Source organism: Talpa occidentalis, unplaced genomic scaffold (assembly GCF_014898055.3).
Source record: "Talpa occidentalis isolate TD23 unplaced genomic scaffold, MPIMG_talOcc4v2.1 talOcc4.3, whole genome shotgun sequence".
In the NCBI taxonomy this organism is placed as follows: domain Eukaryota; kingdom Metazoa; phylum Chordata; class Mammalia; order Eulipotyphla; family Talpidae; genus Talpa; species Talpa occidentalis.
The window spans coordinates 112,699,430-112,726,771 of record NW_023603184.1 but is presented as its reverse complement, the minus strand read 5'-3'; the positions used below and the strand labels follow the sequence as shown (position 1 = coordinate 112,726,771).

At 31.3% G+C, this 27,342-nt stretch overlaps 1 long non-coding RNA gene across 1 annotated transcript; it reads right to left on the bottom strand.

The window, feature by feature from the left end:
- Window positions 1–74: 74 nt before the first annotated feature.
- On the bottom strand, window positions 75–27,102 carry LOC129146646 (uncharacterized). Its single transcript, XR_008553611.1, has 3 exons — window positions 27,060–27,102; window positions 1,474–1,497; window positions 75–126 (listed from the first exon to the last, which is right to left on the bottom strand). It is a non-coding gene; the product is annotated as an uncharacterized LOC129146646 (long non-coding RNA).
- Window positions 27,103–27,342: the final 240 nt, after the last annotated feature.

Sequence of the window (27,342 nt, the reverse complement as noted above, 5' to 3'; positions counted from 1 at the left end):
TTATTCTATGCTAAATAAATAAATTGATTAAAAAGGTTATTAAAAAGGAAATACAAACCAATTATCTTCCATGCTCCTTTCCAGATCTTTTTCATGTGTCTTTTCAAGCTCAGATATGTGTATGACCTTACATTGTATGGAAACAAAAATGACTTTCAAGATAATACAAACCTAAATTATTTGATATTCTGCTAAATTTTATGTTCTTTTTACCTAACAGCTACTATAATATGACCTAATACTGATCCTATTGTACTGATCATTGATCTTATCCCTATCAAAGCAATGGATGGAGTTGAAATTAATGATTTAGTGGAATCCCTGAGAGTCATATGAAGACAAAATAAAGTGCCATTTGGAAGCACATTCTGGAGAAACAAATTACATAATTAATACATGAGCTCTAATGAATGATATGATGGAGTGCCAATCCTCTGTCTCAGCAAGATACAGTTTTGCCCATCATATAGCCAAAGTGTAAAAATGACAAAATTATAATGTAATATGGGAATAAAAATGAAATACTTTTATTAAACAAAAAATGTATAGTGATAAATATTTGTCATTTAAAAATTATTCGGTGGAAAGAATTTATATCAGTGTTGACAAAACACATTAGCATATAGAATTAGATGTCATATACTTTCCAAAGTTTTCCTATTTCAAAATTCCAATACATCCTAAAATAATCAGGTTGCATATATATATAATTTTAAACTCATATAAAATGTCAGCTATTGCAGTAAAAATGGGATTTTATTTTTCTCACTCCAAATATGAAAAAAAGAAAAATGTTACAACAAAAACTGCATATTTTCAAACTAGTCCAATTAGCATCATTTTGCTCTGGTATACTGGTCTTTGTTTTGAATTCTTTTAACAATGTTAATTTTGGCTCAAAGATAAGCATAGAATTTTTTTAGCAGTCCATGTTGTATTGCTTCTTTAAGTTAATACATTTTACTTCATAGTGAGAGACGAAATTAATGCTGAATAAAAACTTATTTGCAGAATAATTTCGTATTGCTTCTTTCAGTATTCTTATTTTATTCTATTAATTAAAGTGTCAGTTTTCTCTATGTACTTTACTTTGGCCCTCAAACATTTGCTTTTCATAACAAATGATAACTTAATATCTCAGTACCTACTGTATAAATTTTAAAATAGTAGCATTAAGCCTGTGTTTATAAAGTTTTAAATTAAAACTATTACTCTGATAAATCCAAATGGCAAAATTATATATAACATCATTTTGTATCTTATTTATAAAGTTATTCAAAATTATTCCAATTTTGTATAATCTTGGCATAATTTTGGCAGCATATGTCCAAACTCCAATGCTTTACTCTAAGATTATATCCTCTTTGAGTCTGTCCTTTAGTGAAAAGTTTACATTGCAAATAAAATTTTATGACATGCTAAAAGAAATATATATATTATCATATATATATGATATATAAAGTAAATATTTACCTGGTGAAATCAGAAGTTTCAATTCTGGAAGAACAAGAAAAAAAGATTTTTCTGGTTATTCATAGCAATTTGACACAATAATTTTAAATATTTATAATTCCCAGGAACTCATGATAATTAACTGCCTCTTGGTTAACTTTATGTCACAGATGAACATATTGAAGAAAGTGATGGCAGGGAATAGAATTTTTGCTTGTTGGGTGGTTCTAATTTTATGGTGATAAATGACAGTAAAAACAGTGGGTGAGAAAGAAAAGACTCCTATTGTAGGGGTTGGGAATTTTAAAAAGATCTTGAAGCAGAAAATGATGCTATAGAAGAAGAGGAAATATTTGTAGATTTATTGTTCAGGAGTATAAATTAAATTGTCTTTAATTATTTTTCTGAGGTAAAATCAGAATTCTGTAGATATATATTTTTCAGTTTGAAATACTGGCATTATAACATAACATGAATATATAGTAGAGGCCACTAAAGGCCACTAGCCAAGATAAATAATTCTTTGAGATTATTGAATCAGGTTTCTTGCCCCAAGTCATATCAGCTCAGCAGGCTGCTCACAGCTCTCACTGCAGTCTTCAATTTGGCAGAGGTTAAAAAGCTAATATCTATACTAACAAAAGAGATGTTTATAGGGCTTGGCATGGGGAAAGGACTCAGAGCTTCCATGTCCTCTCCAGACAAGTCCCTCTTTTAATAGCTTCATGTGTTTGTCAAACTGGGTAGCACTCTAAACCCTGTCCTTTGAGTTTTTATAAAGGTTTCATTGCATAATCATGATTGATTAACTCATTGACCCTTGGCAATTGATTCAACCTCTAGCACTTATATCCTCTCAGAAGGTTAGGTGGCAGAGAGGACTGGTACTAAAAGTTCTAACCCTCTCATCACATGGTTGGTTCGCCAGGCAGCAATTCCTCATCCTTAGGTTATAAGGGCTGTCCAAAAGTCACATCATTAATATAACAAAAGACACCTTTATAGATTTTATTCAGAAAATTCCAAGGGTTTTAAGAGCTCTGTGCCAGGCATGTATTACTAAAGACCAGGTAGATATTTCTTATTATAAATCATAGTATCATTCCTATTCCATAAGGTCTTAGTCAATAGTCTTCATATATGCTGGTCAAATATTCTAAATGAATACCATCACACGTATATTGATATCGAATACCATCACACATATGTATTGTATGGATACTATCACACATATATTAATCTAATTAGTTTACTTTACTTTTATCCTATGATCATATAAACCTTTTTTTTTTTTAAGATTTTATTTATTTATGCATACAAGAATTTGGGTACAGGCCAGAAGTGAGAGAATTCACCAGAGACAGGATGGGGAACCAAACAGGCGGATTGATTGAAATACACTGCTGAGGGGAGCAGCGGGCGAGTCAGGAGATGTCTGCTGCACCATATGGGTAGCTCCCTGGCTGGGGATCAAACTGGTGCTGCAATGGCTGTGGATAGCTTCATAGGTTGCGTCTTAATCCCTTGCACCACCAGAGAGGCCCTGATCATATAAAACTTTAAGAATAGAAAATGACTTTGCATCCAGCTATAGGAAGTGACTTCACTGACCATGGAAAAAGAATATTCTGACAGATTTTAGATATATTTATAACAGAATTTAAGTAAGTCAATGAAATAACTCATACATTTTACTTTTGTGAGTCTGTGCTGACAGGTCCTACAATGCTATACTTCTAACTGTGTAAGCAGGAACAACATAAATGTGAGTTGTGTTTCAACAAAATAATGAATTTCCCCTTGTGAGATCTGACAAACTGTCTACCTAAGGGATCCTTACCTTAAAAGAAGTTTATTTTTCTGTTATGTTTTTCTTTAAATTTTGTAGAAAATACTGTAATACTCATTTCACGATTTTACAAGCCATTGAAAGTTCCTTTTTCAATAAAAAAGATTTCCTATAGGCACTGTATTTAATTTAACATTCTCTTTAGATACCAATATTAGAGTTTCCATAAAACAAAACCAATAAAAAAAAGTCAAAAGGAAACAAAGACCTTATTGAGGGCTATTCCACGACTCATAATTTTCTTTTGTGCCTTTAAGAATTCACAATTTTTCTCTTGAGCTGATGGTTTTTAGTACCATGTTATCTTTTAATAGCACCTGAAGATATTTCCTAAGATAGTTTGCCGAGTGTCTATGAATTAGGAAAGATTCACATTGCAACTATTTCCTCTTTAAAACCCAGTAAATTAAGGTATTGTGCTCCAACCTCCAATGTCTATAATTATTAAAATCTGCACTAATGCAAAATAAAAACATATGTAAAATAATCTAAAATATCATTATTCCCTAAATAAATTATGAGTGTATACACTTTAATTCCCATTATTACCTTGGAACAACTTCATAAATAAATGTATTTATTCTTCATAAATAACATATTTACTGATTGAAAATCTATCTTTTCATCTTATTCCATAATCCATTTTCCATCCATCTAATCATCAACTTGTACCATTCAGATAGCATGACCAGCTGAATCAGATAGAAAGTGATAAAATATTTTTGCTTCACGGTGTTTCTTCAGTTTATTAAAGTTGAAAGCATAGAAAATTGTATTTGTTGTCACTATGTGGACTATGTTTATAAGACAGCAAAATAATCTATCCAATTCTGCTGTAATGACAGTTACAAATTCTATAGCAGATGTACAGAAAAATTGTTCTAGATACATATTCTTGTGTAGAACTAGTGCTTTTCTTTAAACTTAACTGACTTAATAAAAATAAAAGAGATTTGAGGATAATATTAGCCAGGTAATTCTGTTTTCATAACCACACAAAACACCATTAAAATACCCCACAATATCTACAAATACAAAGCAGCCTAGACAATAAAACCTGGAAAAGATGATTCAAATTAAAAAAAAATAGTTAAAAGCATATACTTTGAGTAAAAATGCTATTATCTCTTTCTTGTAAAAGTGTAGGATACTTGATACTCTTTCATCATATATACTTCATGTTATCCTTGAAACATAATGGGAGGCATAAGTTCAATTAGTAAAAGTTTTGTAACACACTCGGAAATGTTTCACAACAGTGTTTCAATCTTTTCTTTTTCATTTAATAATATTTCTGGTAATAAAATGCTAGCATTTCAATATCTAATCTTTCTGTGTCCATTGAAAATTGATATTTAAAAAAGCATTCAGGAATTCTATTAGATCTAATTGTCTATGAAATATCAGGAAATAACAGAAATAGGAGAAAAAAATATTTGGCAATGGCTGAGTTCAAGGCCTTGAAAGAAAATGATCCACAATATTAGTTTATTTTAATTAGCTTCTCACAAAATTCTCTGTTGTTCTGTATTCCATGCTACCATGGATTCCATTATTCTTATCATTGTAGTGAATTATCTTAAGTAGAAGTATGATATTACTTTTAAATACTAATCACCTGCTTTAAATTGAAATTTTAATGTGAAAGTTGATTTCTTGCTTTTCAGCTTAGCAAATTCTTCCTTATTTGCCAGAAGTTCATATTATAGCTGTAGAATCATTATCTATTAGCTTCTACTAGGTGTTTTAAAACCCATTAAAATTTTCTGTAACACGAGTCAATTTTATTGAGTGTCCACTTTGCCCTAGTATCTTATTACTGAAGTTGTCCTATGTATATACTATAGAAATTAGGGACATAGTAGCATACCTGCTGCTGACAGCTGTGAATATCTGTGCAGTATTCAAAACGACATATGCACAATTGCTACCTATATCAGCTAGTCCTCAATTCATGTGATCAGGAAGGGGTGCAATTCCCAGTGCACAAATTATTGAGAATTCTAACTTTTACCTGTCTTTTCATTTCCTAAAATTAATATTGTGCTCTTCACATATTCAATATATTTGCATAAATTTCCATATTGTATCCCTCTGTAGTTGCGTTCCTGTCATCTTCCCTAAGGGGGTGAATATAGATGTCTTTTCCTTTTAAAATTAGCTATGAGAGTTTGTTTAAAATATATTTTTATTCTAGAATAAATTAATTTCAGTACCTAGTACATTATAGGTACTTAATGAAAGTTCAGTAATTTGTAGCACACAACAAAAGCAGTAAGTGTTATAAAGATGTAAACTGTAATTTTTATATTTATTTATCAAATTGTGCTTTATCTTCTATTTTCAGTTACTTCTTCACTTTGATGTTAAAATATGAAGAATTAGTGCATTTTGTATTTTTTGAAATGTCAGTTAATTGAATAAGACTCATCTACTTTATCTCACTTTTATAGACAAATTAAGGAAATATGCTTAAATTTCTGAAAAAAATATTATGTCTCTAGTAAATTGACTTACTTGAATTTTAGAAATATTAATACATTTCAGACCATAATTTTAATTATGAGATTGACATTATAATATTTCAATCTTGTTTAAGATGATACTCTATTTTATTTAAAACCATACATGTGAAGATTGACCTGCTCAATGCATATTTAGTAGACCAAGACTGAAATATGTTTACCATAGAGTGTGAAATTTTGTCTTAGTTTATTTTCAAGTTAAAAATATTGTCCCTCAAATAATAATGCTATAATTCACTATATTCTAATTTGGAAATGCCAAATTTAATTCATTTTTAAGTTTTTTTTTGGGGGGGTAACAATTTGGGAAGTTGTAAGAGTAAGGTACAAAAAAAACCCCTCTTCATTATTCTTATAATACTAGCAGTAGCAAATCATTAGTACCTAAACAGACCATTCTCTTAGCTTTCCTTTCTGTACTTGGTCTGACAGGAGTGAGAAAGAGAAAAGAAATATGACACAATAGTAGTAGATCTTTGAAGTATGGCTTGAGTGTTAAGAAATATAAAACAAAGGAGTATTTTTTTTTTTTGCCAAATTTAATCTGCTTATATTCTGTGTATCTTTTGTGAGTGAAACGTGAATGGCAGGAAACTTACAGTAAAAATAAAAGAAGACATTTGGAAGTGAAGGAGGAAATATGACAGATATATATGTCAGATATATATGACAGATATATGGAAAGAGAAATTATTAATTATTAATTAAAGCCACAGCAAAAAGAAATTTTTTTATCCTAGCCCCGTGAATATTTCTATCTTAAAAAATGGAAGAAAAAAAATACTTAAAATAATATGCATGTAAATGTTCCATAGCTTTAAACATGATAGCATGATTAACAGAAGATTCACCTGGCAATTTTGAATCATTTATTAAATGTACCTTTTTTTTTTTTTTTTTTTTTTATAGAGGCATGTTTTATTTATTTTGTTTGTTTGTTTGTTTTTGTTTATACATGCACTGGGTACAGTCAGAAGCGCGGGAGGGTGAGAGAATTCACCAGAGCCAGAGCAGGGACCAGAGCAGGCAGAAGGACCGAAGTACACTGCTGAGGGGAGCAGCGGGCGGCAGGAGAGGTCTGCGCGCCATGTGGGATCCTCCGCCGGTGGCCAGGGAGCAGCCGGGGATCGAACCGGCGCCGCAGAGGCCACGGGCAGCTTCGCAACCCAGCGCTCAACCACTGCGCCACCGGGGAGGCCCTATTAAATGTACTTTTGAAGAATTGCATGCAATGTAGTGAAATGGAAAAAAAAAAAAAAACATGTTGTATAAAGTACATTTTTCAAAATTTGAAAAAAACAGCAGTAATTTGGCATTAGAGAGAAAAGATGGCTAAGAAACTAATCAATTTACCTCAAATATACCCCAAATAATTATTTCATGTTATTTTTCATTATTCATATCAGAAATATTATGTTATTTGATGTTGCTTCATTATACTGAGATACATGTGGCTTTTAGTCTTTAAAAACAACAACAAAAATTTCATTCTAAGGTAATTAAGATTTACAGAAAAATTCCAAGTAGTGGAGGTAGTAGATCTTGATTTATTTCCTCAGGAGTTTCTCATTATCCTCATATAGTTCTTGGATATTTTGTTAGATTTATACCTAAGTAGTTCATTTTTGGGGTGTTAACCTCTAGGGTTTTAATTTAATTTTGATCTTATAGTGGCAGGATGGCCACAGAGCAGATGAGTTAAAGGAGAGTCCTGGAGCCCTCAGTGGCTCTCTCAGGCTTTTATTGAGCTTTTAGGTGTAGTACAGCAACCAGGTACAAGGCAGGCAGGGGTGCTGTGGAGCCCTCTGCAAGTCTGCCGTCTGCAAGTCTTCCCTCTGGGCTTCTCTGGAGTTCTTTCTCCCCTTCTCTCTCCTGCCTGCGCTTCTCTTGGCGAATATCTCAATACTGCTACATGGCCCACAGAAGTAAACAACATAACATAGCAACGTAACAAAATGCAGGTGCCCCATCAGGCAGGACAATCCTAATGGCTGAGGGCAGAAAAGCCTGAAAATCATTTACTCTACAATGTTAATACAATAATGTCTGTTTTCCCTTTGTCTATCTTCAGTTGCAATTGTTCATTGCCCATATATAGAAAAGCAAACTTTGTGTGATTAACCTTACATTTTATAGCCTTACTAAATTCCCTTATTGGTTTTAGTAACTTTTTGTTGATTCTTTAAAATTTTCTATATAATTCCATTTGCAGTTTTATTTATTCCTATTCAATCAATATATATTTTATTTACTTTTAGTTTCTTGTTAAATTATGTAGACTTCCAGTATGACATTTATTTATCTATTTATTTATTTATTTAAGAAATATTTATTTATTTATTTATACAAGCACTGGGTACAGTCAGAAACGCGGGAGGGTGAGAGAATTCACCAGAGCCAGAGGGGAGAGCAGAGCAGGCAGACTGACGAAGTACACTGCTGAGGGGAGCAGCGGGCGGCAGGAGAGGTCTGCGCGCCACGTGGGACCCTCTTCCAGTGGCCGGGAGCAGCCGGGGATTGAACCCGTGCTGCAGAGGCTGCGGACAGCTTCGCAGCAGCCCAGCGCTCAACCACTACGCCACCGGGGAGGCCCTTCCAGTATGACATTTAATAGGAATTTTTTAAAGATTTCTTTATTTATGCATACAAGAGCTGGGGTACAGTCCAGATCTGCAGGGGGTGAGAGGATTCACCAGAGACAGAGTGGGGAACAGAACAGGCAGACTGACTGAAATACACTGCTGAGGGGAGCAGCGGGCATGACAGGAAAGGTCTGCTGCACCATGTGGGTTGCTCCCTGATAGGTCGGGGATTGAGCTTGTGCTGCAGAGGCTGCAGACTGCTTCATAGTGCGGTGCTTAACCCCTTGCACCCCCAGGGAGGCCCTTTAATAGGAATTTTGAAGGGAATAGTCTAGCTTTGTGCAATTCTTAGAGGGAGGATTTTAAGTTTCTAACTATTAAATATGAGCTGAACTGTAGGTATCTTGTAGATAGTGTTTACTAAGTTGTGAAAGTTTCCCTGTGTTTCTAATTTACTGAGTCTGTTTTTGTGTTTTGTTTTGTTTGTTTTTTTTTTGGTCAGGAGTGGGAGTTGGGTATTGTAAATTGCCTTTTTTGGTATCTATTTGATATTGCAATATCATATAACTTTTCTCCTTTACCCTGATAAAAGTGGTGAAATATATTTATTGATTTTGGAATATTGATTCATCCTTGTATACCTGGAATAAATCCCAAATGAATGTGATGTATGATTATTTTTGCACATTGTTGGATCCTATTTGTTAGTATTTAGTTGAGGCTTTTTTGCATTGACGTTATTGATAGATTATGGTCTATAGTTTTCCTTTTCTATAATATCTTTACTGGTTTTGATCTTACATATCATAAAATGAGCTAGGTAGAGTTTCCTTTGCTATTTCTAGAAGAAATATAGAGAATTGGTATCATTTCTTTTTAAAATGTTAGTAAAATTTATCAGTGAGCCCATCTAGACCTGGTGCTTTCTCTTTTGGAAAACTCGTTTATTTAATTTTGTTAATAAATATAGTTCTATTTTGATTACCTATTTTTTCCTGTATAAATTTTGGTAGATTATGTCTTTCCATAAATTGGTTTATTTTGTTTTTTAATTGTGTGACGTGGAGTTTTTCATAATCTCACTATCATCCTTTTAAAGTTCTAGAGATCAGTAGTGGTGACTTCTCTTTCATTTGTGATGGTAATACAATAACGTCTGTTTTCCCTTTTTTACTTTTGTCTGTCTTCAAGTTTAAAATGTTATTGCCCTTCCCAAAAAAAACAGTTTTTGATTTTTTCATTTTGACTTTTATTGAACTCTGCTCTATTTTGTTGTTATTCTTCTCATTTTGGATAAAATTTTCTCTTCTATACTAGAAGCAAAGCTTTTTTTAAATTTTACCTTTCTTCTTTTTTATGTGCATTCATTGATAATACAATTTTCCTTTAATAATTCCCTATACACAACCCACAAATTTTTGGATTTTTTTCTCTGCCCAAATATATATTAATTTCTCATGAGATTTTTTTGTTTTGATTTGTGTGTTACTGATAAGTTGTTATTTAATTTTCAAGTATTGTTGTGATTTTCCAGGTATCTCTTTGTTACTAGCTCAACATATGTATTAATTTAAAAAAGAATGTCCATTACTTTGCCTAGAATTCAAATAAGCTAAAATAGCTATTACTTGATTTGAAATTTATTTCAGACTTATTTCTACTAAGATGTCTTATATAGGAAGCATAAATTTCTCACAATAGCTACTGGTATTCCCTAATGGCGATACAGCGAGCAATTTCACTACTAATGTTAATAATTTTGCTAAATTGATTCTTCATTAAAGATATTTCAGTAATAAATTCTCACAAGCAAGCCAATGGTTTTCAAAAATATTCCCAAAAAGTTGCACAATGCATATGACTCATATTGATGGTCTTTAAATAATTATGCATTCTGGTCTTTGAGGTGTAATCACTTACATAAGTAGATTATATCTTGGGTATTCTTTAGTATATTGTTTCATTATATATAAAGCATGTCCTCAGTTAGGTTTAATTTATGAGTGAAAATAAGAAAAACACCACATGCTTTTGTTATGACAGAAATTTGGCCTGAAAAGGATTGTTTAAAACCTTCATATTACATATCATGTTAAGAACCCACATGTTTCTAATTTCAACCTCAATTACTCAGTTCTTCCAGAAGAGAACAGTAACTTATGAAACATAGTTTCTAATAATGAAAAAATTGTGAAAGCATGGTAATTAATAATTGAATATGTTGCAAAATTATATCACTCCTTGCATCATAAATACATTTTAGACACAGGCTAGGTTAAGATATCTGAAATTTGTAAGCTTAGTTTGTTGCTAAAATAATATCTAGCTTAATAAATTAAACTAATATATCAGACAATTTTTGCAGCAATACCTTATATATTATCTTTTAAAATATTATAAAAGGAAATTTAAAAAAAAATTCAGGATTGGGGAAACAATAATTCCTGTTGTAGAAAAACAATACTCAATATGTAATAAAAGTAAATAGTAAGAGTGGAATATATAGACATGTATCTTAACAGTTTGGAATGATTTTCTTAATATAATTGCTAAATGAAATAAATACACTTTCCACCGCAAATTTTAATATAAGTTTAAATAATTGGTATTATAGCTCTCATAAAATATTAATTTAGATTGTAATAAAAATATTGATTCATTTTGAAATTTAAAAACTATTACTAAAATATTAATAATAGCAAGCCAAATAAACCACTAAAATATAGACTTGGGTTTTCAGCAGACCTAAAGAGATTATAGCAGAAAAAGCTTAAGTTCATTAGTCATTAGGAAAGTGTCAGTTAAAACCACATTTACTAAATGACCATATCTAGAAACAACAAAATATCTGTAACCTAGAATTCTCCCTTATGCCCATTTCCCAACTATAATACCCCCAAGGTTACTCATTATTCTCAATCCTAATAGCATATATTAATGTTGTTTTTCTTCTGAGAATGGTATCATGCAACATGTAATCTTTTGTGGCTGGCTTCTTTAAATAACATTGTATTGATCATTTGTTCTGTTGGGTAGGTGTAGCCTTTTATATTTTTAGTACTATACTAATTGCATTAATAGGTCAAAGTAACTGTATTGTCTCAGAAATTAGGTTGTTTACAATTGTTGACTGTTATGAAATGTGTTGATATTAATTAAATATGTTTATAGCACATATGTTTTGGTCAATGTTTGTGTGCACTTTTGTTTTTTTTGGTATGTGTGGACCTAAGGGTGCAATGAATCATTGACAGGGACACATGTGGATAGTTTCAGTAGGTACTGAGAACATTTCCAAAGTGATTGAAACAATATACACACCTGTCAGCCAACACTTGTTATTTTCCATTTCTTAATCATTCTGCTTTTGTGTGCTTATATTGCATTATATTTTTTATTTGTATTCCTCTTGTTACTAATTATATATGGTATCTATTGCTGCAATATAAATCACTGCAAAATATATGTATGTAATCTTATAATCAATTCTACAAAACATATATATTCTGTCATTTCTTATTATTCAAATTTTGTGGATTACCTTGGAGCTTTTTGACTAGTTACCACTGAGCTTGTTCATGCTGAATCATTCAACTAATAGGAAGGTCCCAGATGTTCTCCCTGATATATGTGGCAGTTGTGCTGACTCTCATTTAAGATTTTTCTATTCTCCTTTATGTGGCTTTTTTGTACCAGTAAGCATGACTGGCTTTTATATAGCAGTCTCATAATACTTCACTACCAGAACACTTCCACCTGATGCAAGTTTCAAAATCTGTTGAGATCTAGATCTATTACATTCGATTGGTGAAGCAGATCACAGGTCCTGTCCAAATTCAAGCCTGGGAAAACATAAATTCAATGGGGAGTACTGCAAAAAAATGCTTTTATTGAACATGCCATCTCTTCCTTACTAGACTGAGTGTCATTGCTGTCATAGGAGGCACAACATATGAGGGTCTCTTTCTGCACTTTATCTCCTACTCCATTGGTTTATTAGATTTCCATTCATACAATCAATATTACCCCTTATTAATTGTTGTTTTTTAAAATAGGTCTTGATATATATATAATATAATATATATTTTATATTAAAGATAATATATTTTATATATTGTTTATTATATATATATATAAAATATGCCCCCAACTTTGTTATTCCTATGCTATTTTGACTTGAATAGTCAACCTATGGATTTGAATTTCTAAAATGACCTTTAATTTCTGAAAAATAATGCTAGGGTTTTTGTGTTTTTTTTTTTTTTTTTTTTTTAGTATTGCTGCAAATATACAGATTAGTTTGAGAAATACTACCATGTCTAAATTACATGTCTTAGTGATAAATATTTTTCCTTAATTTAATTACTCTCAATACTTTTATATAGTTTTCAATGTACAAATATGTAACAGTTTTGAGATTTGCTCAAAGGAATTTTATGTCTTTTTAAAGTTCATTTACCATTTCTTCCTAGTATACAAAAATATAGTTGATTTCTGTATATAGTTACTGGTTTTAGAACCCTGCCAAAATACCTTATTAATTGAATATATTATGTCTTTAAAAAATGTTATGTAATCTTCTCGTCTGCAAAAAATGTTTTTACATTTTCTATCTTTATGATTTGATTTTTTAAAAAAATTCTTATTGCACTGGCTTTGTCACCTGATACATTATAATAAGACTGGGTCCTTTTATTCCTTTTCAATCCCAGTGAAAAGGATTTTCATGTCATAATATTTTACATGATATTTATGATAGAATTTTTGTGGATATTCTTTATTAGATAAGTACGATTTCTGAAATCCTATTCTGTTAGTAGTTCTTATCATAAATGAGTATTGTATTTTGACAAACTGTTGGCAGCTGTTGGGATGGTCAGTTGGCTTACAAGGCCATCTTGCTATCTGAATTTTACTTTCTCTTTTTATTGATCAGTTTGTACAGAGTTCCAATAATTTTATACATTGGTTAAAAACCAGATTTGGTTTTGCTTTATTTTCCATTCCATTGGTTTTCTCTTTCATTAAATTTTACTATTGTCTATATTATTTTCATTCCTCTGTTTTGGTTTGATTTTTCTTTTTCTAGTTTCCCTAGATGGGGAGCATAATTTATATATACTTTTTATTCTTTTTAATGTATTTATGTCTGTATAGTGCCTTCTAAATAGTGATTTTTACATTACATATGTAAAGATATTTTATAATTTTCCTATTTAAAATATATTCTAATTCAACTTTAATCATTTTTATAAAATTTGGATTAATTTAGAAATGTAATTCTAAAATAATAACAGATAGGTGATTTTCTTGTTATTAATTACCTTAATCCTAATTCCGTTGCATTTGAAAAATACACTCTGAGTGATTTCAGTTGTCTTAAATCCATGATGATTTCTCTATAGCTCAATATAACTCGGTAAATGTTTTGAATGCTTTTTAAAAGATTGTGAAATAGAGCCCTTTGAGCTTCAAGATGCAGTTTATGTCAATTAGGTGAAATTTTTGATTTGTGATTTTTTTATTTTGTATGTTTTTACTGATTATTTTTCTGTATTACCTAATGTATTCTCAGAATTTATCATTATATAAATTGTATATCAATTTATGTATATCAATGTTTATGACATTGTATATCAATGTATATCAATTGTATAACATTGTATATCAATGTTTATGACTTTCATAGGCATTTTTATTACTTATTTGGGGAAGTGTTTATATTCTAGACTAATTTTTAAATTGGGTTATTAGTTTATAACTATGGAGATATATGATTTCCTTCTGAATTTTATATATTAGACTCTTAAAGTGGCTATATTTCCTAAAGCAACATATAGAATCAGTACCATTTCTATCAAAAATTCCAAGAGCATTCTTCACAGAAATGGAAAAAAAAATCATGAAATTTATTCGCAAATGCAAAAACCCCAAACAGCAAAAATACACTTGAGAAAAAGGTCCCAAAATGAAGGTATTACATTCCTTGACTTCAAACTGTATGACAAAGCAATAGTAATTAATACTGCTTGATATTAAACAGACACACAGATGACTGGAAAAGATTTGAGAGTCCAGAAATAAAACCAAATACATATGCATCACTAATTTATGACAAGAATCAGGAGCTTACAGTAGAGCAAGAAAAGTCCCTTCAATATACTGTGTTGGGAAAGCTGTGCAGACACATGCAAAAGAATGAAAGTGAATCACTAGGTAACAATATACATAAAAATTAATTCCAGAAGTATTCAAGACTTGCATGTCAGACCTGAAACTATGAAACACATAGAAGAAAATATAGACAATGTATTCTTTGACATCATCCTTAGAGCTATATTTGTACATTCAGCTCCAATTAGGAAGAGAAAAGCAAAAATTAACAAATGGGACTATGTCAGACTGAAAGGTTTCTCCACAGTGAACAAAACTTGCATCAAAAGGAAAAGACACTCTATGAATGGGAGATGATATTTGTATATCATACATCTGACAAGAAATTTTAAGATAATTGTATGCTTTAAAGAAAATGCTAGCAGGCAGCTTTCCTCTCAGTGTAACTATGCAGGTGTCTCTCTTTTATCCTTTCTCTTTTTCTTAATAAACCTGTCCTTATAAAATGTAAAAGAAAAGGAAAGAAAGAAAAGATAACAACAGTTTCAATATATTAATGATTTGGACGAGATCTTACATTATTGGGTAAGATGTTGATCCTGTATCATCGTATTTGTTATCTGAATCAAACAAATGCCACACTTGTTTTGGATGTGTGTAAACAACTCACACAGGCCATTAAGCTGTGAAGAGGAGAGGGAGGAGGCAGTAAATGAAGGGAAAGAGGATAGAAAAAAATGTCTTGTAAGGAAATAAACTTAACCATATTTAAAATTTAATATGAGAGGGAGGAGTTAAAGATAGATATGAGATAAAAGATAATTGATAATGAAATTTTCTTGGGAAAGAAGTAGAAGTTAGAATCAGAAGATCAGCCCTTAGAATGTGATAGAATTTTGTTTATGAAAGGAAGAAAGAAATAACAGAGTATACAAAAAATATATGCATATATGTAAATGTATATACACATAATATATATATATAATTAAGCACATATATGTGTGTCTGTGTTACAAATGCAGTTATATATATTTTTTCAGATTTGATATCACAATATTTTAAGAAACATCTGATGATTTTTTTTCTCTCTGAAGTAAAAGACAACATCATTTTTCTAAAAACAGTGTGATGTATTGGGTTTTTCAGAAGCTTTTAGAGAAAAAAAATATTTAAATGACTATTATGAACATTATAAAATGCTTGCGTGGAATAATAGTAAAGGATTTCTGGACATTGTTTAAGCACCAGATGAAATTTCTCACAGTGTATTTCATGCGGTGTCACTACAGCCATCTGGGTGATTTTATTCAAAGCATTCAACAATTTTATTATGAGACCCAGAAAGTGAATAGTTAGATTTGTTCAGCATTTATGATTTAAAAGTCAAAGTCTTAAAATCCAGGATTGAGCACAATGAAACGTTGCATGTGTTTCAGAGACATGCAGAGTGAAGAAGCAGGTAGTTTATGCCAAGGGGCAATTAAAGGAATGGGGGCAGAATGAATGTCCACATAGAAGGAAATAATTTTCTGGGGAAATAAATAATATTTAAACAATGGAGATTTTAAATTAACTTTTATTTCCTTCCAGTGACATGGGGCAACTCTTGTTAAATATATATTAAAGAAAATATATGGACATGACATTGGGGCAAAATCAATTCATTAATAAGTAGACCAATTGTAGATTTAATGAGATCTTGAAAAAAATTGAAAGAATTTCTCATTAAATAAGGTTTGAACAATACAGTTCACGTTAGCTAGTGAGAATATTGTCAAAAATTCTGGATGGGGACCTCCCATGATGGCGCAGTGGTTGAGCACTCCGTTGCAAAGCTGCCCGCAGCCTCTGCAGCCTCTGCAGCGCGGGTCCAATCCCTGGCCGCCGGGCAAGGGTCCCACATGGCGCGCAGACCTCTCTTGCTGCCAGCTGCTCCCCTCAGCAGTATATTTCGTCACTCTGCCTGTTCTGTTCCCTGATCTGGCTCTGGTGAATTCTCTCACCCAGTGCTTGTATAAATAAATAAATAAATCTTTAAAAAAAAAAAAAATTCTGGATGGGTCTCAGTAATAACAGCAAGATACTATATTTAGAAACTTAATTTAATTAAAATTGCTTTTCAATAAATGAAAAGAAAGCAATAGGTTGAGAATTTTTCCCACTTTTCTGTGAGATATTTTGCTATGTGATAAAGACAAGGTTCAAACTGCTGTATCTATTGCTTCTGTCCTGTTCCCAAAAATCCAGTAGCTCTTTGTGCTTTCTCCCATATTTGGTCTAAGAAAATCTTTAATGGACCTTACTTACAGTCTTGCTGCTTAATCTCACCAACCAATCATTTTTTCCTGTAGTCAAGAGGCAGCAATGATAGCTGTAGTTACTAGTGGGTTCCCAGTCACAATGATCTTCCCTGTCTAGGTGACTTACCAATGGCAGGGAATGAGAGCAGCCTACCTATGATGCAGTGAGTAAAGGAATGCATTTTCTTAAAAGAATTTAATCTTCTGACAAAAAGATTTAAAGATCATGAGTAAGAGAGGGCATCCCCAAGATGGTTGGAGAGGAACATCCTTGCTTTACTCCCTAAAGGTACATCTAAGAGTTAATGGGAGCAACACTATATACCCGAGAGTCCCATGATTTGGGGCAAAAATGGAATACTTCATGATATCAAAGATCATCACAGATTGCACAGACAATGCACAGAGCAGAGACACGCTTTGAACATGGAGTGTAGAGTAATGACAGTGTTGCTCAGTAAAAGTAATTTAATTAAAAATAAGTAAAATTTATTTTTCTGGGGCCTCCCTGGTGGCTCAGCACTGTCACTGCTGAGGCCTATGTTTGATCCCCAGGCAGAGAGCTAACCCACATGGCACCACAGGCCTCTCCTGTCTTGCCCTCTGCTCCCCTCAGCAGTATATTTCAGTCAGTCTGCCTGTTCTGCTCCCCACTCTGTCTCTGTGAATCTTTTCACCCCTCCCAGAACCTCTGGCCTATACCCCCTTTCTTGTATGCATAAATAAATAAAGCTTTTAAAAAATACCGATTTCTACTTAAAATTTTAATTTGAATGCTTATTTATTTGTTTGTTTTTTAAAGATTTATTTATTTATTTATACAAGCACTGGGTACAGTCAGAAGTGCCGGAGGGTGAGAGAATTCATCAGAGCCAGAGGGGAGAGCAGAGCAGGCAGACTGACGAAGTACACTGCTGAGGGGAGCAGTGGATGGCAGGAGAGGTCTGTGCGCCATGTGGGACCCTCCTCCCGTGGCCGGGAGCAGCCAGGGATTGAACCGGCGCTTCAGAGGCTGCGGGCAGCTTTGCAACCCAGCACTCAACCATTGCGCCACCGGGGAGGCCTTAATTTGAACTCTTAATAGCAAAACTACTTTAAATTGTATCATTTCTCTTATTTCTGTACTTTAGTTTTCCCTATAATTGATAAAATATTTTAGATAGGAAGAAAGGAAATATAAAATTAGTATGCAATTTATAAATAGCAGTGAAGAGTTAACATAATTTGACAGCAATGGATTTTATACAAAGGATTTTGTTATAAAGGAGACTGGGTTTAATGCCTTTGCCTGTATTTTATAAGTGAATAAAGTGACATGAGAGAGATCTAGATAATTATTAAATAGCACATTAGTCCTCATAAAAATAACACAAAAAAGATATGTATGTTCCCATACAATCTAAGTTTTCTATGATATCAAATATAAAACCAAATTTTATAGAGGGAATATTAGTGTTAAGATTGTCAATATATGGACATATATGTGATGACTGTGTAAAGGTGAGGCAAGAAAAATAGGTCTTATCAGTGTTGCTTTTGTGAGTTTGAGAGAGAGCATATTTATAATAGAGTAGACTTTAAAAGTTGTATTGGTTGTTTGTGGTTTGGGAGTATCATTTGTTTCCTGGTATGACAGGTATGGGTTTGTTTCTGATCAAATTATACAATGTAGCCTGGGAAACATGATTTTTCTACAGTACACTGGAGTGATATCGAGAGGCTAATGAGGAATTAAAAATAAACTGCAACGAGAGGAGAGAACATTATCAGGGAATAAGTGAGATTAACTCCACAGTAATATCCAGTTAGGACTGGGGTGGATGGCTGTCAGTCCTTTTCATAACATTGGTACATGATTGATGTCTCTAGAAGTTTTACTCCTATACAAGAGTTAGTTACCAGTAGCCAGTTACATTGAGATAGGCATTAAATATATTGCATTCTATTCCTCACTTGGACTCTGGCATTGATGAGAATAAGAAAACAAGATTTGGTTTCAGATAGTGTTCATAAATGTGTAGGGCTTTCATAAATACATCTTTACCTTTAATAGCATAGAAGAGCTTAAATATAGGAAACTGACTACAAATGGGAATTAACAATATAAAAAAGAAAGGCCTAGAAGACGATTTCTGTTGTGTCAGTAGACCTTAGTTCCAGTAAAATAAAAGTAGTTATCAGGTGTAGTTGTACAGGTATAGATGGGATTTTATATGATTTGTTTAATAAGGTAGCACCACACCCTGCTTCCTTAACACCCTATTTTGGCTTAGAACTAAAACATTTGTTTAGGTCACAGGGATGTTGGCTATATTGCATTTACAGTTTTTATTTAAAAAATTATTGACACTCACAGTCTTTAAAATGATTAATAATCAAAACTCAGGATGAATGATATAAAAATTAGATCATGATATTAGCACTTTAGTGACCTTATGTTAAAGAAAGGATTAATTTCTATTCTACTATGAAATAATTTAATCAAGTTTGTAAAACCTGCATTGTTTGATGGGATTTAATAATATAGATTCTTTTTAAAAAGCATTGTCTTTTTTGATCTTATCATTTTGAAAAAAGAAATTCAATATTAAAATTTACAGATGAGGTTACTTACCAAAAAATTGCTTGCATCATATGCTTTCCATTTTCTCTTTGACTATCAGCTGTAATCCTCCAACTTCATATGGATTTATTCTATGAGAAACCCATGTTTCCTATTTTATCTCATGTATAATTTTTTTTCAGTCTTGTCTTTGATCTAGATATATATATATATACAGTGATGTCTAATGATGTAGGGGGATTCCATGGTAAAGTAAATTGAATTAAAAGGCATAGTCTACCAAATAAACGGTTACTATATTGAAAGAAATTTCACTGAATTTAAGGCTAGAGAAAATAGTAAGATACTATTATTCATTTCCTCTATTCTGACAAATGCAATTTTTTGAAGTTTATACATCATGAACTAACTATATGCTTTTTCTATAGTTAAATTCATTTATTTATTTTCTTACATCATTGTTCATTTGAGCATTTTCTTAATGCAAATTGAATCTATACACATTTAAATATTTGAAGATATTTACACAGATGTGTATCACTAATTTTCAGTACTTTGTTACTAAGAGGAATTTGTCTTGAACTATAAAAAGCTAGAAGAAAATAAAAAGGTATGGCATAAGTGAAAGTTATTCATTAAGAAATGAAATCACTGAATATGACTTTTAACATAACTCCCCTATTTCAGTATTGGTGTACAAACTCCAGTGTCCCAACACTTGGAAGGAAGAGGGGTCAGAGAAAGTGCACATTTGGAAAATTCATTTTCCTTGTTGTCTGCATTTGTAAAGTGTTTTGTATGCATTATTCAACATTGAGCACTTTTAATGCTGTAAATTTTTGCTTTAATTTCCCTGGGACTTTCTTCAAAGACTTATTTCCTTTAAAATTTTCCTTAAATTTCTCTGCATCTCAAAATCATTTTCATAAAACATTGTTGATTCTTAGTTTGTTTTAAAAGTTAAGTGTGCCAGATTAAACTGATAGCTGGATTAATTAATATTTAAGACTTTGCTATAGGTCTGACAGACTGGTAGTTAAAGATAAAATCCATGAATAAATTTAATATTATATGTGTTTGCTTTCATATATCTTTCTAACATACACTCTTTTAACAAATCTTCTCTTTTGCCTTTAAATCATACCTCAGGCAAAATCCTGGAGTTCCCTATATGTAACTCAATCATGTCTCTGATAGTAATAATCCTCACATGAATAATTAAATCATTTAATATTCTCATCCCTAGCCTTTTCTTATTTTCTGTAGCTAGCATTAAGATGTTGCAAAATACACCATTGAGCTTCTCCTCTTAAATATCTTTTTCATTCCTGGTTTTCTACTAGCTAAATTAAAAATAGTCCTTCTCAAATGCTAAAAATTGTTTTTAAAAGATTAATTATCCCTCCTTCATTATACTCTGCATTTTACTTTCCTACACTTGTCTCAGCAGTTGAAAATAGCATCTAGTCAACATAGAACAAAAGACATATTTTTTTTTAAAAGTCTCAATAGAAAAACAGAAACAAGCAAAAAGAGGTTCATTAGAAAAAATAAATAAAATGGATATATGTTATAAAACATAGAAAGATACAACTTAATAATATCAGAAACAAAATAAAGAATATAGCAAAAGATTATATAGCCACTAAAAATTAAATAAGGAAAACTCTGTATATAAATTCAATTATTTTGATGAAATATACCAATTTCTCACCAAATCATGAAATTTAATCTACAATTAAAATAATTCTGAAAAACCCAGATAGTTTCTTCAGAAAGACAGGCCCATATGATTTCATTGAAGAATTTCACAGAATATTTAGGTAAAATTTGGTACCAATTCCACGTAACCACTTCTAGAAAATAAAAGATAAAGAGAGCCCCAGAATTCATTTTATGAGAGCCGTAGTTATCCTGATTACAGAACCAGATAAAGATATCATATGAAAAAGCAAACTACAACCAATATCTCTCATGTATTTATGTGCAAAAACTGGACAAAATATTAGCAAATCAAATCCAAATATATATATATACACACACACATATATACATATATATATGTTATTATACTCCATGACTTAGTGTAGCTCAGTCCAAAAATATAAAACTGGCTCAATATTATAAAAATAACCAATGTAACCCCCTATGTTAACAAAATTCTAAAAAACACAAATCATATCAATTGATGCAGAAGAAACATTTGACAAAAAGCAGCATTAATGATAAAAGCTCCCAGCAAAGTAGGATGGAAAAAAATGTATTCCACTGATAAATAGAACCTGAAAAAAATTCTAGAGTTCATTTACATTTATTCATCTCACACCTAATTTAGTCCCCTAACACTGTATTTGATGATGAAAGACTAATTTCCTGCTAAAATGGAAAGTAAGGATACTTGCTCTTCCTATGTTCAGTCAAAATAGCACTGGAATTCTCAATCAATGTTAGAAGTCAAGAAAAAGAAATAAAATATATACAAATTAGAAAGGAAAACTGCCTAAATTTACTAATAACTTGTTTATCTATACAGAAAATCTCAAAGAATCTGCAAAAGTCATGTAGAACTACTGAATGAATTTTTAAGGTTATAGGACACAAGTTCAAAACAAAAGAAATCTAATTGTATATACTAGTCATGAACAAGTGGCACTTAAAATTTAAAATAATTGCAGTGCCATGTTTCTATTTTGGTAATTTACTGATTCATGTAATTCTTAGGGGAGCTGATTAAAAAATAAATGATACTCCATACACTACCAAGAAAACAATTTCCAGTGATGTTTTCCATAAGGATTTTCACCTTATTTTCTCCAATATCCTGCCTAGCTGTTGTACTTCATACTCCTCTAAGTTGTTGGTACTAATTTGAATGAGACTTGGACCTAGGAATAGTGCTCTGACATGAAATGTACTTCATTAGGGTTAAAAGAATGATTTCTCATAACTTGTCAATATAGACAGTTTCTTATGACAAATTTTAAATTCCTTAATAACAGAGTGACAATATCTATCAAGTAGTCTTTCAACCAGGATTCATACTGGTGTACATTAGCTAATATGAGTTCAGATTATGGCTTTATCAATTAATAACAATTGTTTCTCCTGTCTTCTGTTTTGGTAACAGAGGAATGTGAATTAGATGTCTTTGGAAAGTTCAAGACACTATAATACTGCTTGCCCAAATACAATGTATCATTATCAGACATTCTCTGAAGTAAATCAGTAGTTTAAAAAAAAATGTATCAGTGATTTTTGTTTAGTAAGATATTTAATCCCACTAAATGTTATTTTAGCTTGTCTTTAAATGTCACTTTTAGGAATATTCTAAACTTGTTGCTTTTTAAGACAAAATCATAATCATAATTTCATAGTATTTTATGAAATATTTGATAGTTTGCACTTACAGTGTGGTTTATAACTTTTACTGTACTTTATTTCTTTAGAATTTTTATTTCCACACACCACAGTTCCTACTTCTATCAGAAATAAATGTTTTTCTTTGCCTTTTGGCCATTTCATTCTCAGGAGTTATAGTGTATTAGAGAGTGACTAAGCTCTGGAACTCAGACATGTAGGTCAGAAGGTAGAAAAAATATTAAAAGAGAGAGATTGAGAAATATAAATTCCTTAGAAGTAAAACCAACCAAAAAAAAAAAAAGGAAGAAAGTCTCCATTTTCTGTAAGTCGTTCCAGTTCTAGTTGGTATAGAAAGTACAAGGAACAGAGGCACATAATGACAATATTTCTCTTATTGTTGATAAAATGAATGTGTTGATTTCATAAAAAGTGACACATGTATTTTATTTCCTTTTGACTTATTTCCTTTTGATTAACTTAAAACTTAATGACATAAATATTTTATGAAATTTTAGCTACCCTTATGTGCTGCCATAATCTTAGCAATTTATTTCAAATGTTTATGCTATTCCTGAATAAATGTACAAAAACATAGAAATAAAGACAATCCACTTTCATCCTTTCAAAAGAAATTTAAAAATAAAAATTGTAAGTGTGATTATATAAATGAATCTAATTTTGTAATTACAACATCCCATAGTATTGGCTTTCAACATATTTTACAAAATTAACAATGTATTAATTGTAGTGTTATTTTACTAAACTTGTCAAAAAGTATATATATTTTATCAAAGCTTACATTTGCTTAGTGTAGTCTTAAAATTCAACTGTGTACTATTTTACTTAAGATTCTCCTGCTGAGAATGAAGTTTTTCTACATAATTATAGAATGGCCATTATAGAATGGCTTCTTTAGCTTAGTGAAGATCTATCTCCACCTAACTCATTTTTTTGTTTCCATTGAATGAAACTATTAACATAAGTTACAAAAAAACACAGTAGTTTGTTATAGCGAAAAAAGAATTATAGAAATGGTATCAAAGTACAACGGGCTTACTACTGGTTTTTCTCCTTATGATTATTTTGATTGTATGAGTTTAACAACAGGCCCTTATTTCTTCTGTTCAGTCTCATAGGATATGTTGACAGAGAGTTATCATACCAGGAAAAATGAAAAAGATATATACATAACATCAGAAATCATTAGGATATATCAGTAATATATGCATGATAGTCAGTGAATTCATAAAATGTAGAGAATGCATTAAGACCTGGTAAAAAACTGACATAGAGAAGTAAATTTTATAGAATACTTATATATTTGCAAATACCACTCCAGAATAAATAAAACTAAAAAAAAGTTTGACCAAAGTGGAGATTATTTTTAAGAACGAAAATGGTGCTTCCATAACATGCTACTGAGAAACATGCTTGCAGATGAAGTAAATGTATGGTCAATTTTGATCCTAGAAATAGTACTGGGAAGGAAATTGGGGAACCTTTATTGTAGAATAAGATTTAGGTCATGAGAGAGAGTATTTGGTGCAGGTATAAAAATAATAGAGTCTGCAAATTCCAGAGGATTTCTGAGTCCTGATGATGTCTGCAGCCACTGAGCTTGCTCAGTTCAGTGTTGGTAATAAATCTTACTGCTGTGGTGACCATTATCTCCCACTGAAAGAAACAGGGTCTCAAAAGGGCATAGCTCAGCAGTAGAACGGAGCAATCTTACCATCTGTGGTGTAAAGGACTTTGTGTCCACATCATCACCCAGGAAGTTCGTGCATTTCACTTGGAAAAATAGAATGAGGGTCAGAGGAAGGGCTAAATGGGTCATAGTAGAAATCAAAATATCACCTGTATAAGCAAGAGTTCTCCACATTCCTCTCTGCTATCAACCCTTATTTTCCAGTAGATGATAGAAAGGGATAGAGATGTTTCTTTTAAGTGGATAGTGAAATAAAAGCAAATATCAATGAATCAGTTAAAATCATCTTTTATTTTTTGGTAGGAGGTTGTAGGGTATTATGGCATTTCTCTTATTAGACTATTGTGATCAAACCAAATCTTACCGGACTTGTGTATTTTAAATCAAAATATATTTACTATTTGAATCGTGAAAAAAGTCTGAATTCTATTTCAATTTTCCCTTGTAGTGGAATGGATCGCATAATAACATTTATCATCTGACAGCTGGAATGGCTTTACTTACTATGACTGAGGTTAAGTAAATAGGAAGATAAAATTTTCTGTACCTACTTATATTTCACAGAGATCATTTGAATTGAGCTAGGGTAGTTATTTTCTAATGGATATTTGCAATACAATATTACCTAAGAATTTACTTATAACAATATAAAAATTCAAAAATTCATTGAAATTACAAATATAAGAATGTATTTGATGAGAGTGATCAAATGGTTTGTATTTAGAACAGCTGTTGATAGAATTTTCCACTTTTCATTCAGTGGAGACATGATCTTTTTTGAATCTTCAAATTCTGTAGTACTGTGTAGTTCAAGTCAATTGGGAGCTTTTGTGGATCAGTAGCTAAGCAACAGATTTAAAGTCCAGAGGCTATTCTCCTATATTTCCTTTGCCAATAACTTAGCATGAGATGGTGAGCAAACCATTTAACCTTCCAGTTTCACTATCCCTCATCTTTTCAACAGAAAGATAATATAGCCTACATCTCATAGCTCAGTGAAATATCTCTTAAAATAATTCCTCAAACACAATGAAAGAGATACTAGGCTGTATTGTCATAAAGTAAAAGCACATCCACTTCCTGCTTTTTTCCACATGATGTGCAAACATTCGAGTCATTATTTCCTAATAGAGAAACAATCTCGCACCATGGCTTGAGGTTTCCCAAATAACCCTTTATATTTTGCTGATATTTCATTAACTTAGAAATCATGGAAACATTCACAAATGAAGTTAGATTAATTAAATTCCTTTTTATATATATGATTATATAAAGAATCTTCTCAACTGTCCTTGATTTTGAAGATTATCTCTTATTAAGAGTGAATACAGTAAAACAGTATTTGAATATTTAGCAATTTGATAAAGATATAACATGAATATATTTTCCCTCCTATTAAAACATTAACATTGAGTATAATGCTAGTATTTTTTGGTTGAAATGCTTGCACACAACAACAAATAAAAAGAAAGTAATATGAGATTATCAAAAATAAACTCTTCCTCAGTGTTTATCACTAGAACTAATCTTTGCTTCTTTCTGTTTGTAGAGTTGATTCTAAAATATTATATATAACATGAGCTGTGCAGGTGGGAGTTGAAAGAATGATTTTGGTGTCAGGCATATGCTTCTAAGAGCTAAATGACAGGCTCTTCGTATATCCTAGTGCTGACTTTACATAATGTTTAATTCATTCTGTGCTTTTTTTCTCTAGTCTTAGAAAAATATACAGAGACAGCTGTTCTTAAACTGAATCATAAAACCCCAATTTCCCTATTTAAATGAAATCAGTGTTTCAAGACTATCAAAGTAACCACTTAGTAAGTCTTATATTAATATGTACATGTTCAGCACAGGTTACACATTCATTGTCGGGTCAAAGATAATGTTATAGAAAAAGATTCTGTGCATAACTGTTACAGCACAATGTTGTACTTTGTGTTTTATTTCATTTGCCTTTATTTTGCTTTTAAAGAAACTGTCAAGTCAAATAAACGAAAATACTAGGAAATATCGATGGACTGTAATTTTCTATTTGAAATGAAGCCAGGCTACCCCAGGAGTTCAAAAATATTGATGTCTCTTCAATTATTAAAATTTCTTTAAATCATTACTATATCAGATATTCTAGAATTTTAACACATTTTAAAAACTAATAGTTGCTATTGTGGCAGTGTGTCAACAAAGAGAGAATCTAAAGAAATTGAGACAATGGAGAAGTAACATCTCTGTTTAAACCAAGGTTTTAGAAAACTAGCACCAAAATAAAAATAAAGCCCTTTCCATTCTAAATGCATTTTCATTTCTCTAATAATCAAATATAATACCTTTTAAAGTGTAATCAATATTCTTCTTAAAATTTATATCACTTCCTTTTATGTTCAAGAGTTTTGTCATTATAAAGTACGTATCTGTCATTGTAAGGCATATCATTCTTGTCAAATTTACATATTGATTCAACCTTTATTCCTAAAAGACTGAAAGTATGTAATAAGTTCTTATCTGTGCCAAAATATGTTAATTTATTTTGATATAATTGCCAATGTAACAGTTTTAAAACTTCTATTTAATAGCAGATTCTTTTTTCTTAAAGAAAGGCCACTTACCCAAATTGTAGAAAATTATACACTAGTATTCTGACACTTAATGTTTTTCATCAATCTGCAAAACAATGTCTCCTTAAGACAAAATAAAAAGTAAACAATTTAGTGAATCTGCATATCGAGTTCAGATTTTTAAGATACTCGAAGATCTTAGGTTCAGGTAATATTTATCAATTTAGAATTTAGGTATGACAGGGCATATCTGTAGGATTGGACACTGTTTTAAATACCAGGGTTCTTTCTAAACAAAGAAATCTTCTATAGAATTAAGAGTACATTTGATTGT